The sequence below is a fragment of the Pan troglodytes genome, chromosome Y (genome assembly GCF_028858775.2).
Source record: "Pan troglodytes isolate AG18354 chromosome Y, NHGRI_mPanTro3-v2.0_pri, whole genome shotgun sequence".
Taxonomy (NCBI): Eukaryota; Metazoa; Chordata; class Mammalia; order Primates; family Hominidae; genus Pan; species Pan troglodytes.
In genome coordinates this window covers 12,013,309-12,027,168 of record NC_072422.2, presented here as the reverse complement: position 1 = coordinate 12,027,168, position 13,860 = coordinate 12,013,309, and positions in this window count along the sequence as shown.

Below are 13,860 nucleotides of genomic sequence, written 5' to 3'. Positions count from 1 at the left end.
ATTGCTATGCCAAATAATTAGGTAATATGACTCTTCATTTTTTAACAAACTGTGGCCATAAAAAGGAATTTTGATGTATTGCTGGGCCCAGCACCAAGATGTTGTTCCTCTTCTGACTGGGTCCTGCATAAAGATAGAATTATGGCATACTGCTGATGATCTAACTCTCCTGATTCTGCCAGAGCAACAGAAAGTATTTTTACATACTTTGGGTCAATTCTGTAGGTGGTTTTGCTCTCATCATTTTTCTGGGTTTGTTTTATCCACATTTGGGATTGTCTCATATTGCTGGGTCCAGCACCCAGTTATTGTAACCCGCATTCCAGACCCTGCATAGAAAGGGCATTGTGACATATTGCTTGGCACAGAATGTAAGTTGTTCTACCCTCCTGCTATTTTTTTTCTACAAATGGGATTATGAAATTTACATTGCTTCATTTCAGAGGTACGATTATCAACTGAAATTGGAATTCTACCAATAGCAGGTGTTTTGTCTCTCATCACTACACTACAACTTTGAGTTGCAAATTTGAATAAAGCTAACAAAAGTTTAAAATAGTAACTCATACTATATAAAATCCTTGGATGGTACCTAGAACTTTATAAAAGGGCCTAGCAAACGGTTAAAATCATGGCTGTTGTTTACACATTCAGGTGAGAGCAAATGTTGTCATCATCTCACATTTACAAAGCTCGGTGTTGAAGTCCTGAGTTTCAAATATAAATAAAGTAAAGAGATGGAATTGTGACTTTTGTATGTCGATCTTGATACAGGTGAGATGGTGACTCATTTCTGGACACAGATCTGGGACATAATAATGGGCGATCCTGTCTAAACCCAGCCTATAAGAGAGATGAGGACTATCATAACTGGGTTTATAGCAATATGTAGGATTGTGAGTTAATGTGAGCATGTAGGCCACAGAATAGATTGCAACTCATGAATGTCGCATAAAGCTTTTGGCTGTTGTAGAGTGTGTTGTATGATGACTCAGAACACACATGACATTGCACCTTTTATATACACACCAAGCTAACAATCAAAGGTATCACCCTAATACATGAAGAGGTTGTCATATCACTGGGTCCAGTACCTCTAGGTATTGAGAACTTTCGGTTAAATTCTATTTTCATGGGTGCTTTGTGAAATATCCCTGTGTTAGATTTGTAATGCGACTCTTCTGCTTGGACCCTGCCAACAGTGGATATTGTCAAATATCTTCATTCCTATCAGCTAGATGGCGTGTCTCTCCTGCCAGTTCACTGTCCACTGGGATACTGTGATCTATTGTTAGATATTGCATCTAGGTAATGTGAATCTACTTTCCTGCCTGGATCCTGCTCTCTGAAGAAATTGTGACATACCACTGAGTGTAAAACCGAGGTGATGTGACTCTCCTCTTTATCCTGGACTCTGCCAAGAGGGGAATTATAACATATTGCTGAGCCCTGTACCAAGAGAATGTGACTATCCACTCTATTTTCAACCCTGTATATGGTGGGCATGATTGTATATTATCTGAGACTGTGCCCAGGTGATATGACTCTTCTGACTGGATCCTGCCTACAATGGACATGATAATCTATCCCTGGATCAGAACCCAGATGATGAGACTCTTCTTTCTTGTCTCTGTCCGAAGCTGAAATTGGGACTTATAGCTGGCTTCAGCTCATATGCACAATAATAAATCTCATAACTAGACCCAGCCAGGGAAGGTTTTTCGACTCTCATAGCCAGCCTTATCGCCATGGGTAAAGTCCAAGATCACCCACCTGTAAGAATTCACAGTAACATATGCTATTTAGGCATATCACATAAAGCCTGAGTGGTACAAAGGGTGTCATAGCAGGCACCAGATACCAGGTGCTACTGTGACTCTTGGATTAACACTCACCTGATACAATTGTTATTCTCACACATTAACAGAGTCTACATATAGGTACTAAATCTCACACATATAATCAGTAGAAGCTTGAGATTGTTGCTTTCATGCATGAATCTGATCCACAGGTTGTTTGGTGACTTTTGAACCATGATTCAGCAGAACAGTGGTGCTGTGACTCTCCCACTGGAACACAATCTTCAGGTGGGATTGGGACTCTTATACATGAATCTTGCTTATTGTTGAGATTGTGACTACTATACTTTGACCCAACTCACAGGAGGTGTTGAATTTTATCAACATCTGAGTGATTTAACTCTGTTTCTACACCCAGGGCACTGTTGAAATTGTGACATACATGCACCAAACACCTAAGCAATGTATGACACTTTTTTCACCATGTGACAAAGGGCACTTTTACATATCACTGTGACCAGCACACAGGTGATGTGAAATCTTGCCGTGACACCTGCCTAAAAACAGCACTGTGGCTTTTATCTAGGTTCATCGCGTAAGTGATGTGACTGCTTTCTACTACCTTGGCCCTGCATTTACAATGCATTGTGACACATAACTGGGCACTGCACTCAGATGATGTGACTCTTTTTGTGGGGGCTTTGCCAATAGGAAGCTTTTTTATATATTCCATGGCTCAGTATCTAGGTAATGTTTCTTCTCTCTTGCCTGGGCCCTGACCAGCAAAGAGATTGTGACATGTGGCTGAACCCAGCACCAACATTAGGTCACTCTTCTGCTTTGGTTCTTCACACAGCAGCTTTTGTGACATATATTCATTCCAATTGCCAAGATGAAGTTTTCCTACTGTTCTTCCTAAGCCTTGCCCACAGGGGGCATTTACATATATCACTGTAACCAGGATCCAGGTGATGTGACTCTTCTTCCAGAGTCCTGCCCAAAAGTAGGACTGTAACATTTCACTAGACTAGCACCCACATAGATGATGTGACTTTCCTTTCTTCTCCCTGCCACAGATGATATTGTGCCATATACCTGAAACCAGACCAAAGCCCTAATAATGACTCTTGTACCTGGAGACAGGACATGTGCAGGGTGGTGACTCTCATTTCTGAATATTTCCACAGTTGTTTTTGTGACACATACCTTTGCCCAGCTCCTTTGTAATTTAATAATCCTTTTTACTTATAGCCCACAGATTATATTTTGACACATGCCTGGGCCAAGAACCTTGGTAATTGGATTATCCTGTCTAAAAGTGACCTCAGAAGGGATTGTAACATATATCTATACTTATCACATAGGATATGTGACTCTCCTCTCCAGTCTAAACCCTGATTCCATTGAAGATTGTAGCATTTCTAAGCACTGCATCCAAATGGCATGACTCTCTGGCCTGAGCCTTTCAACACGAAACATTGTGATGCATCTCTGGGTCCATCATTTATCTTATATGACTCTCCTCTCCTGTCTGGCCTTCTTCCTTAAGGGCCATTTTGCCATAGAGCTTTGCCTAACACCCAAGTTTTGCTAATTTTCTGTTAAAGTCTTGCCTTTAAAGAGAATATTGGAATATTTCTGGCTCAGGATTTAGGTGATGTGGTTGTCCTGCCTGTTTAACCACAAGAGAGTGGATGGTGACTTATACTTAGGCACAGTAACAGGCATGATAATGACTCTTATATGTGAACCAAGGCAATAGGAGAAATTTTGACTCTTATAACTATGTTAGGGACATGAGTGTTGTCCAGGATCACCTTCTGGTAAGAAGGTCACAGATCATGACAACACCCAGACATATTATCACATCCTTGGTTTGTATAAAGAGTATCATAACAGGTCCTGGCACACAGAGAAAATTTTGAGTCTCATATACACACCCAGTTGCCAGTAAGGACTTTCATCATAACAGATGGATGAAGGCAACTCTCCCACATGAAAACAGGACATGTGTGGTATTGTATATCTTATCACTAGAATTTAATTCCATCATTACTGTGACATAAATTTTTCCCAACGACCTGTGTGATTTCGCTCTTCAGACTGTTTCCAGGCTACATATGGAATTTGGATATCTACCTGAGCCAAACTTGAAGTCATGTGACCCTTCTACCTGGGCCCTGCTCTCAGTAAGATTGTGATATTACTGAATCCACACTCAGATGTGTCACATTCTTGTGACATATCTATGTGCCCATCACTTAGAAGACAATACTCTCGTCTTTTGAATGGGCCCTGCACACAGGGCAGGACAATGACATATTCTTAGGCCAGACACAGAGGTAATGATAGTTTTTTTCTAGGGCCATGAAAAAAAGAGGGCATTTTGACATATCACAGGGCCTGTTATGTAGGTGATACGGCTCCTGTGCTTGGGAACTGCCCACTTGAATATTAACATATTGCTAGGCCAGGCAAAAAGGTGATGGTACTCTTGCTAGGGCCATGCTTTAAGAAAGCCTTGTGACATACCTCTGGGCATGTCACCTATGTAACTTCCTGCTTGGCCCGGCCCACATGGAGCATTGTCACATAAGGGTGGAACTTGCATCTACTTGATGTAATTCTCTTGCCTTTGTCCTTTACTAAGGCGGGGCTTGTGAATATCTCAGGACCCAGGATGAGGTGATGTGGCTCTTCAGACTGTTTTCCACTCACATATTAAATAGTGGCATTTACCTAAAGAAGTACCTAGGTGATATGACTCTCTTTTTCTTCCTGATCCCAGCCTACAGGTGACATTGGGTCATATCTGTGAGCCCATGATCTAAGTGATGTGACTTTCTTCTTCTGTATGGTCCTTTACAATGGGAAGATTTTGATATATTGATGAGCCTAGCACTTAAGTAATATGACTCATCTTGTTGCTCAACAACACCCATGAACAGAAAACGTTTGCCATATTTCAGGGCCCAGCATGTGGATGATGTCACTCTTCTGCCTAGGTTATTAATAAGAAAAGAATTATAGCATATTGTTTGGCCAAGAACCATAATGATGTGACTTTCCACCCTGTGCCAGAGCCATGGCAGGAATTTTGACATATCCTTGACCCTTTCCATAGGTGTTTTGCCTGTCAACACTTTGCTGGGTTTCTTCTACGCATGCTTGTATCATATTGTTGGCTCCAGTCTCCAGTTAATATGACCCTTTTTACTAGGTCCTGCCTAAAGAGGGCATGGCGACATATTTTGTGGCACAGCACCTAAGTGAATGTTAACATTCTGCCTAGATTTTTATTTTTTGTTTTTTAATTTTACTCTAAGTTCTGGTGTACATGTACATAACGTGCAGTTTTCTTACACTGTTATGTATGTACCATGGTGGTTTGCTGCACTAATCAACCCAGCACATGCGTTAGATATTTCTCCTAATGTTATCTCTCGCCTAACCCCATGACAGGCCCCAGTGTATGATGTTTCCCTCCCTGTGTCCATGTGTTCTCATTGTTGAACTCCCACCTATGAGTGAGTACCTGCTGTGTTTGGTTTTCTGTTCTTGTAATAGTTTGCTGAGAAAGACAGTTTTCAGCTTCATCCATGTCCCGGCAAAGGACATGAATTCATCCCTTTGTATGGCTGCATAGTATTTCATGGTGTCTGTGTGCCACATTTTTTTTTCTTTTTTTTTTTTCTATGGACTTTTATTTATAGACATAATACATCATGAACCATTTACCATGTTATTGTTCTTGTACATTCTTAGCAACATGTTTTCCATGATGGTATTTTATTACATTAGGTAGATGTATTACAAATTACTTAACCATATCTTGTTATTAAACATTTAATTAATTGTTTTTCTCTCAAGACAATCTATACATTAAACGTTCTTGCACACAAAGTTTGCATACATCCTTAAAATTATTTTGAAAGCCGGGAATTCTGGATCAAATTGCAAGCAAAATTTCTTTTTTTTTTTTTTTTACTTTGATATTTCTATTTTTTTTTTAATTATACTTTAAGTTTTAGGGTACATGTGCACATTGTGCAGGTTAGTTACATATGTATACATGTGCCATGCTGGTGCGCTGCACCCACCAACTCGTCATCTAGCATTAGGTATATCTCCCAATGTTATCCCTCCTCCCTCCCCCCTCCCCACCACAGTCCCCAGAGTGTGATATTCCCCTTCCTGTGTCCATGTGATCTCATTGTTCAATTCCCACCTATGAGTGAGAATATGCGGTGTTTGGTTTTTTGTTCTTGCTATAGTTTACTGAGAATGATGGTTTCCAATTTCATCCATGTCCCTACAAAGGACATGAACTCATCATTTTTTATGGCTGCATAGTATTCCATGGTGTATATGTGCCACATTTTCTTAATCCAGTCTATCATTGTTGGACATTTGGCTTGGTTCCAAGTCTTTGCTATTCTGAATAATGCTGCAATAAACATACGTGTGCATGTGTCTTTATAGCAGTATGATTTATAGTCATTTGGGTATATACCCAGTAATGGGATGGCTGGGTCAAATGGTATTTCTAGTTCTAGATCCCTGAGGAATCGCCACACTGACTTCCACAATGGTTGAACTAGTTTACAGTCCCACCAACAGTGTAAAAGTGTTCCTATTTCTCCACATCCTCTCCAGCACCTGTTGTTTCCTGACTTTTTAATGATTGCCATTCTAACTGGTGTGAGATGATATCTCATAGTGGTTTTGATTTGCATTTCTCTGATGGCCAGTGATGATGAGCATTTTTTCATGTGTTTTTTGGCTGCATAAATGTCTTCTTTTGAGAAGTGTCTGTTCATGTCCTTCGCCCACTTTTTGATGGGGTTGTTTGTTTTTTTCTTGTAAATGTGTTTGAGTTCATTGTAGATTCTGGATATTAGCCCTTTGTCAGATGAGTAGGTTGCAAAAATTTTCTCCCATGTTGTAGGTTGCCTGTTCACTCTGATGGTAGTTTCTTTTGCTGTGCAGAAGCTCTTTAGTTTAATTAGATCCCATTTGTCAATTTTGGCTTTTGTTGCCATTGCTTTTGGTGTTTTGGACATGAAGTCCTTGCCCACGCCTATGTCCTGAATGGTATTGCCTAGGTTTTCTTCTAGGGTTTTTATGGTTTTAGGTCTAACGTTTAAATCTTTAATCCATCTTGAATTGATTTTTGTATAAGGTGTAAGGAAGAGATCCAGTTTCAGCTTTCTATATATGGCTAGCCAGTTTTCCCAACAGCATTTATTAAATAGGGAATCCTTTCCCCATTGCTTGTTTTTCTCAGGTTTGTCAAAGATCAGATAGTTGTAGGTAAGCGGCGTTATTTCTGAGGGCTCTGTTCTGTTCCATTGATCTATATCTCTGTTTTGGTACCAGTACCATGCTGTTTTGGTTACTGTAGCCTTGTAGTATAGTTTGAAGTCAGGTAGTGTGATGCCTCCAGCTCTGTTCTTTTGGCTTAGGATTGACTTGGCGATGCGGGCTCTTTTTTGGTTCCATATGAACTTTAAAGTAGTTTTTTCCAATTCTGTGAAGAAAGTCATTGGTAGCTTGATGCGGATGGCATTGAATCTGTAAATTACCTTGGGCAGTATGGCCATTTTCACAATATTGATTCTTCCTACCCATGAGCATGGAATGTTCTTCCATTTGTTTGTATCCTCTTTGATTTCCTTGAGCAGTGGTTTGTAGTTCTCCTTGAAGAGGTCCTTCACATCCCTTGTAAGTTGGATTCCTAGGTATTTTATTCTCTTTGAAGCAATTGTGAATGGGAGTTCACTCGTGATTTGGCTTTCTGTTTGTTGTTGATGTAATGCTTGTGATTTTTGTACATTGATTTTGTATCCTGAGACTTTGCTGAAGTTGCTTATCAGCTTAAGGAGATTTTGGGCTGAGACAATGGGGTTTTCTAGATAAACAATCATGTCGTCTGCAAACAGGGACAATTTGACTTCCCCTTTTCCTAATTGAATACCCTTTATTTCCTTCTCCTGCCTGATTGCCCTGGCCAGAACTTCTAACACTATGTTGAACAGGAGCGGTGAGAGAGGGCATCCCTGTCTTGTGCCAGTTTTCAAAGGGAAGGCTTCCAGTTTTTGCCCATTCAGTATGATATTGGCTGTGGGTTTGAAATAGATGGTTCTTATTATTTTGAAATACATCCCATCAATACCTAATTTATTGAGAGTTTTTAGCATGAAGGGTTGTTGAATTTTGTCAAAGGCTTTTTCTGCATCTATTGAGATAATCATGTGGTTTTTGTCTTTGGCTCTGTTTATATGCTGGATTACATTTATTGATTTGCATATATTGAACCAGCTTTGCATCCCAGGGATGAAGCCCACTTGATCATGGTGGATAAGCTTTTTGATGTGCTGCTGAATTCGGTTTGCCAGTATTTTATTAAGGATTTTTGCATCAATGTTCATCAAGGATATTGGTCTAAAATTCTCTTTTTTGGTTGTGTCTCTGCCTGGCTTTGGTATCAGAATGATGCTGGCCTCATAAAACGAGTTAAGGAGGATTCCCTCTTTTTCTATTGATTGGAATAATTTCAGAAGGAATGGTACCAGTTCCTCCTTGTACCTCTGGTAGAATTCGGCTGTGAATCCATCTTGTCCTGGACTCTTTTTGGTTGGTAAGCTATTGATTATTGCCGCAATTTCAGCTCCTGTTATTGGTCTATTCAGAGATTCAACTTCTTCCTGGTTTAGTCTTGGGAGAATGTATGTGTCGAGGAATGCATCAATTTCTTCTAGATTTTCTAGTTTATTTGCGTAGAGGTGTTTGTAGTATTCTCTGATGGTAGTTTGTATTTCTGTGGGGTCAGTGGTGATATCTCCTTTATCATTTTTTAGTGTGTCTATTTGATTCTTCTCTCTTTTTTTCTTTATTAGTCTTGTTAGCGGTCTATCAATTTTGTTGATCCTTTCAAAAAACCAGCTCCTGGATTCATTGATTTTTTGACGGGTTTTTTGTGTCTCTATTTCCTTCAGTTCTGCTCTGATTTTAGTTATTTCTTGCCTTCTGCTAGCTTTTGAATGTGTTTGCTCTTGTTTTCTAGTTCTTTTAATTGTGATGTTAGGGTGTCAATTTTGGATCTTTCCTGCTTTCTCTTGTGGGCATTTAGTGCTATAGATTTCCCTCTACACAGTGCTTTGAATGCATCCCAGATTCTGGTATGTTGTGTCTTTGTTCTCGTTGGTTTCAAAGAACATCTTTATTTCTGCCTTCATTTCATTATGTACCCAGTAGTCATTCAGGAGCAGGTTGTTCAGTTTCCATGTAGTTGAGCGGCTTTGAGTGAGATTCTTAATCCTGAGTTCTAGTTTGATTGCACTGTGGTCTGAGAGATAGTTTGTTATATTTTATGTTCTTTTACATTTGCTGAGGAGAGCTTTATTTCCAAGTATGTGGTCAATTTTGGAATAGGTGTGGTGTGGTGCTGAAAAAAATGTATATTCTGTTGATTTGGGGTGGAGAGTTCTGTAGATGTCTATTAGGTCCGCTTGGTGCAGAGCTGAGTTCAATTCCTGGGTATCCTTGTTGACTTTCTGTCTCTTTGATCTGTCTAATATTGACAGTGGGGTGTTAAAGTCTCCCATTATTAATGTGTGGGAGTCTAAGTCTCTTTGTAGGTCACTCAGGACTTGCTTTATGAATCTGGGTGCTCCTGTATTGGGTGCATATATATTTAGGATAGTTAGCTCCTCCTGTTGAATTGATCCCTTTACCATTATGTAATGGCGTTCTTTGTCTCTTTTGATCTTTGTTGGTTTAAAGTCTGTTTTATCAGAGACTAGGATTGCAACCCCTGCCTTTTTTTGTTTTCCATTTGCTTGGTAGATCTTCCTCCATCCTTTTATTTTGAGCCTATGTGTGTCTCTGCACGTGAGATGGGTTTCCTGAATACAGCACACTGATGGGTCTTGACTCTTTATCCAACTTGCCAGTCTGTGTCTTTTAATTGGCGAATTTAGTCCATTTACATCTAAAGTTAATATTGTTATGTGTGAATTTGATCCTGTCATTATGATGTTAGCTGGTTATTTTGCTCGTTAGTTGATGCAGTTTCTTCCTAGTCTCGATGGTCTTTACATTTTGGCATGATTTTGCAGCGGCTGGTACCGGTTGTTCCTTTCCGTGTTTAGCGCTTCCTTCAGGAGCTCTTTTAGGGCAGGCCTGGTGGTGACAAAATCTCTCAGCATTTGCTTGTCTGTAAAGTATTTTATTTCTCCTTCACTTATGAAGCTTAGTTTGGCTGGATATGAAATTCTACATTAAAAATTCTTTTCTTTAAGAATGTTGAATATTGGCCCCCACCCTCTTCTGGCTTGTAGGGTTTCTGCCGAGAGATCCGCTGTTAGTCTGATGGGCTTCCCTTTGAGGCTAACCCGACCTTTCTCTCTGGCTGCCCTTAACATTTTTTCCTTCATTTCAACTTTGGTGAATCTGACAATTATGTGTCTTGGATTTGCTCTTCTCGAGGAGTATCTTTGTGGCGTTCTCTGTATTTCCTGAATGTGAACGTTGGCCTGCCTTGCTAGATTGGGGAAGTTCTCCTGGATAATATCCTGCAGAGTGTTTTCCAACTTGGTTCCATTCTCTGCATCACTTTCAGGTACACCAATCAGATGCAGATTTGGTCTTTTCACATAGTCCCATATTTCTTGGAGGCTTTGCTCATTTCTTTTTATTCTTTTTTCTCTAAACTTCCCTTCTCATTTCATTTCATTCATTTCATCTTCCATCGCTGATACCCTTTCTTCCAGTTGATCGCATCGGCTCCTGAGGCTTCTGCATTCTTCACGTAGTTCTCGAGCCTTGGTTTTCAGCTCCATCAGCTCCTTTAAGCACTTCTCTGTATTGGTTATTCTAGTTATACATTCTTCTAAATTTTTTTCAAAGTTTTCAACTTCTTTGCCTTTGGTTTGAATGTCCTCCCGTAGCTCAGAGTAATTTGATCGTCTGAAGCCTTCTTCTCTCAGCTCGTCAAAATCATTCTCCATCCAGCTTTGTTCCATTGCTGGTGAGGAACTGCGTTCCTTTGGAGGAGGAGAGGTGCTCTGCATTTTAGAGTTTCCAGGTTTTCTGTTCTGTTTTTTCCCCATCTTTGTGGTTTTATCTACTTTTGGTCTTTGATGATGGTGATGTACAGATGGGTTTTCGGTGTGGGTGTACTTTCTGCTTGTTAGTTTTCCTTCTAACAGACAGGACCCTCAGCTGCAGGTCTGTTGGAATACCCTGCCGTGTGAGGTGTCAGTGTGCCCCCGCTGGGGGGTGCCTCCAAGTTAGGCTGCTCGGGGGTCAGGTGTCAGGGAACCACTTGAGGAGGCAGTCTGCCCGTTCTCAGATCTCCAGCTGCGTGCTGGGAGAACCACTGCTCTCTTCGAAGCTGTCAGACAGTGACATTTAAGTCTGCAGAGGTTATTGCTCTTTTTGTTTGTCTGTGCCCTGCCCCCAGAGGTGGAGCCTACAGAGGCAGGCAGGCCTCCTTGAGCTGTGGTGGGTTCCACCCAGTTCCAGCTTCCTGGCTGCTTTGTTTACCTAAGCAAGCCTGGGCAATGGCGGGCGCCCCTCCCCCAGCCTCGCTGCCGCCTTGCAGTTTGATCTCAGACTGCTGTGCTAGCAATCAGTGAGATTCCGTGGGCGTAGCACCCTCCGAGCCAGGTGTGGGATATAGTCTCGTGGTGCGCCGTTTTTTAAGCCGGTCTGAAAAGCGCAATATTCGGGTGGGAGTGACCCGATTTTCCAGGTGCGTCCGTCACCCCTTTCTTTGACTTGGAAAGGGAACTCCCTGACCCCTTGGGCTTCCCAGGGGAGGCAATGCCTTGCCCTGCTTCGGCTCACGCACGGTGCGTGCACCCACTGGCCTGCGCCCACTGTCTGGCACTCCCTAGTGAGATGAACCCGGTACCTCAGATGGAAATGCAGAAATCACCCGTTTTCTGCATCGCTCACGCTGGGAGCTGTAGACAGGAGCTGTTCCTATTCGGCCATCTTGGCTCCTCCCCCCTGCCCACATTTTGTTCATACAGTCTATCAATGAACATTTATGTTTGTTCCAAGCCTTTGCTATTGTGAATAGTGCCACAACAAAGAAACATGTGCATGTGTCTTTCTAGTAGCATGATTTATAATCTTTTGAGTATATAGTAATAGGTATATAGTAATAGGATTGCTTGGTCAAATTGTATTTCTAGTTCTAGATCCTTGAGGAATCACCACACAGTCTTCCACAATGGCTGAACTAATTTACACTCCCACCAACAGTGTAAAAGCCTTCCTATTTCTTTACATGCTCTCCAGCATCTGTTTCCTGACTTTTCAATGATTGTCTTACCTGGCATGAGATGATATCTCGTTGTGACTTTGATTTGCATTTCTCTAGTTAACAGTGATAATGAGCACTTTTTATATGTTTGTTGGCTTCATAAATGTCTTCTTTGGCGAAGTGTCTGTTCACATCCTTTGCCCACTTTTTGATGAGTTTTCTTTTCTTTTTTCTTGTTAATGTGTTTAAGTTCTTTGTATATTCTGCATATAAGCCCTTTGTCAGAAGGATAGATTGCAAAAAGAAAAATTCTTCTATTTTGGAGGTTGCCTGTTCATTCTGATGGTAGTTTATTTTGCTGCAAAAAAACTCATTAGTCTAATTAGATCCCATTTTTCTGTTTGGCATTTGATGCCATTGCTTTGGTGTTAAAACATGAAGTCTTTGCCCATGCCTATGTCCTTAATGGTATTGCCTAGGTTTTCTTCTATGATTTTTATGATTTTAGGTCTTATGTTTAAGTCTTTAATCCATCCTGAGTTTTTTATTGTACAAGTTGTAAGCAAGGGGTCCAGTTTCATTTTTCTGCACATGACTTGATAGTTTTCCCAATACAATTTATTAAACAGGAGTTCTTTTCCCCATTGCTTGTTTGTGTCAGGTTTGTCAAAGATCAGATGGTTGTAGATGTATGGTGTTATTTCTGAGGCTTCTATTCTGTTCCATTTTTCTATGTAACTGTTTTGGTACCAGTACCATGCAATTTTAGTTACCATAGCCTTGTGGTATAGTTTGAAGTCAGGTAGTGTGATGCCTCCTTCTTTGTTCTTTTTGCTTAAGATTGTATTGGCTATGTGGGCTCTTTTTTGTTCCATATAAAGTTTAAAGTAGTTTTTTTTTTTTTTTTTTTTTTTTTCCAGTTGCATGAAGAAAGTCATTGGTAGCTTATGGGGATAGCACTTGTTGTGTGAATTACTTTCGGCAGTATGGTCATTTTCACGATATTCAATATTCCTATCAATGAGCATGGAATGTTTTTTTCATTTGTTTGTGTCCTCTCTTATTTCCTTGAGCAGTGGTTTCCAGTTCTCCTTAAAGAGGTTTTTCACACCCCTTGTACATTGTATTCCTAGGTATTTTGTTCTCTTTGTAGCAATTGTGAATGGGAATCCATTTATGATTTGACTCTCTCTTTCTCCATTTTTGGTATGCAGGAATGCCTGTAATTTTTACACATTTATTTATTATCCTGAGACTTTGCTAAATTTGCTTATCAGCATAAGGACATGTTGGGCTCAGATGATGAGGTTTTCTAGATATACGAGTGTGCCAATTGTAAATAGAAACAATTTAACTTCCTCTTTTCCTACTTGAATAACTAAGTTTAGGGATGGCAAATGTCTTGGATTTCCTTCTTCTACAAAGGTTACAAACAATTACAAAAAGTACACATATTTTACAAAGTCTTTAGTTATACAGACAGAGTCAAACAGGGCTTGGGACACAGTAGAAATTGTGAATCTCATATGCACAACCAGCTGACAGTAAGAATTGTCATCATCTCATGGATAAAACCAAAACCAACTGTCATACATTAAATCAGGACATGTGGCATTGCAAATCTCACCCTTGGAATTTTCTAACAATGTGATTGTGATACAAATATTTGCCAAATACCTGTTTAATTTGACTCTCCAGGTTTGTTCCAGTGTATATATGGGATTATCATATATACATAGGCCAACCTAGAGGTGATGTGACTCTCCTGTCTGGGCACTTATTTCA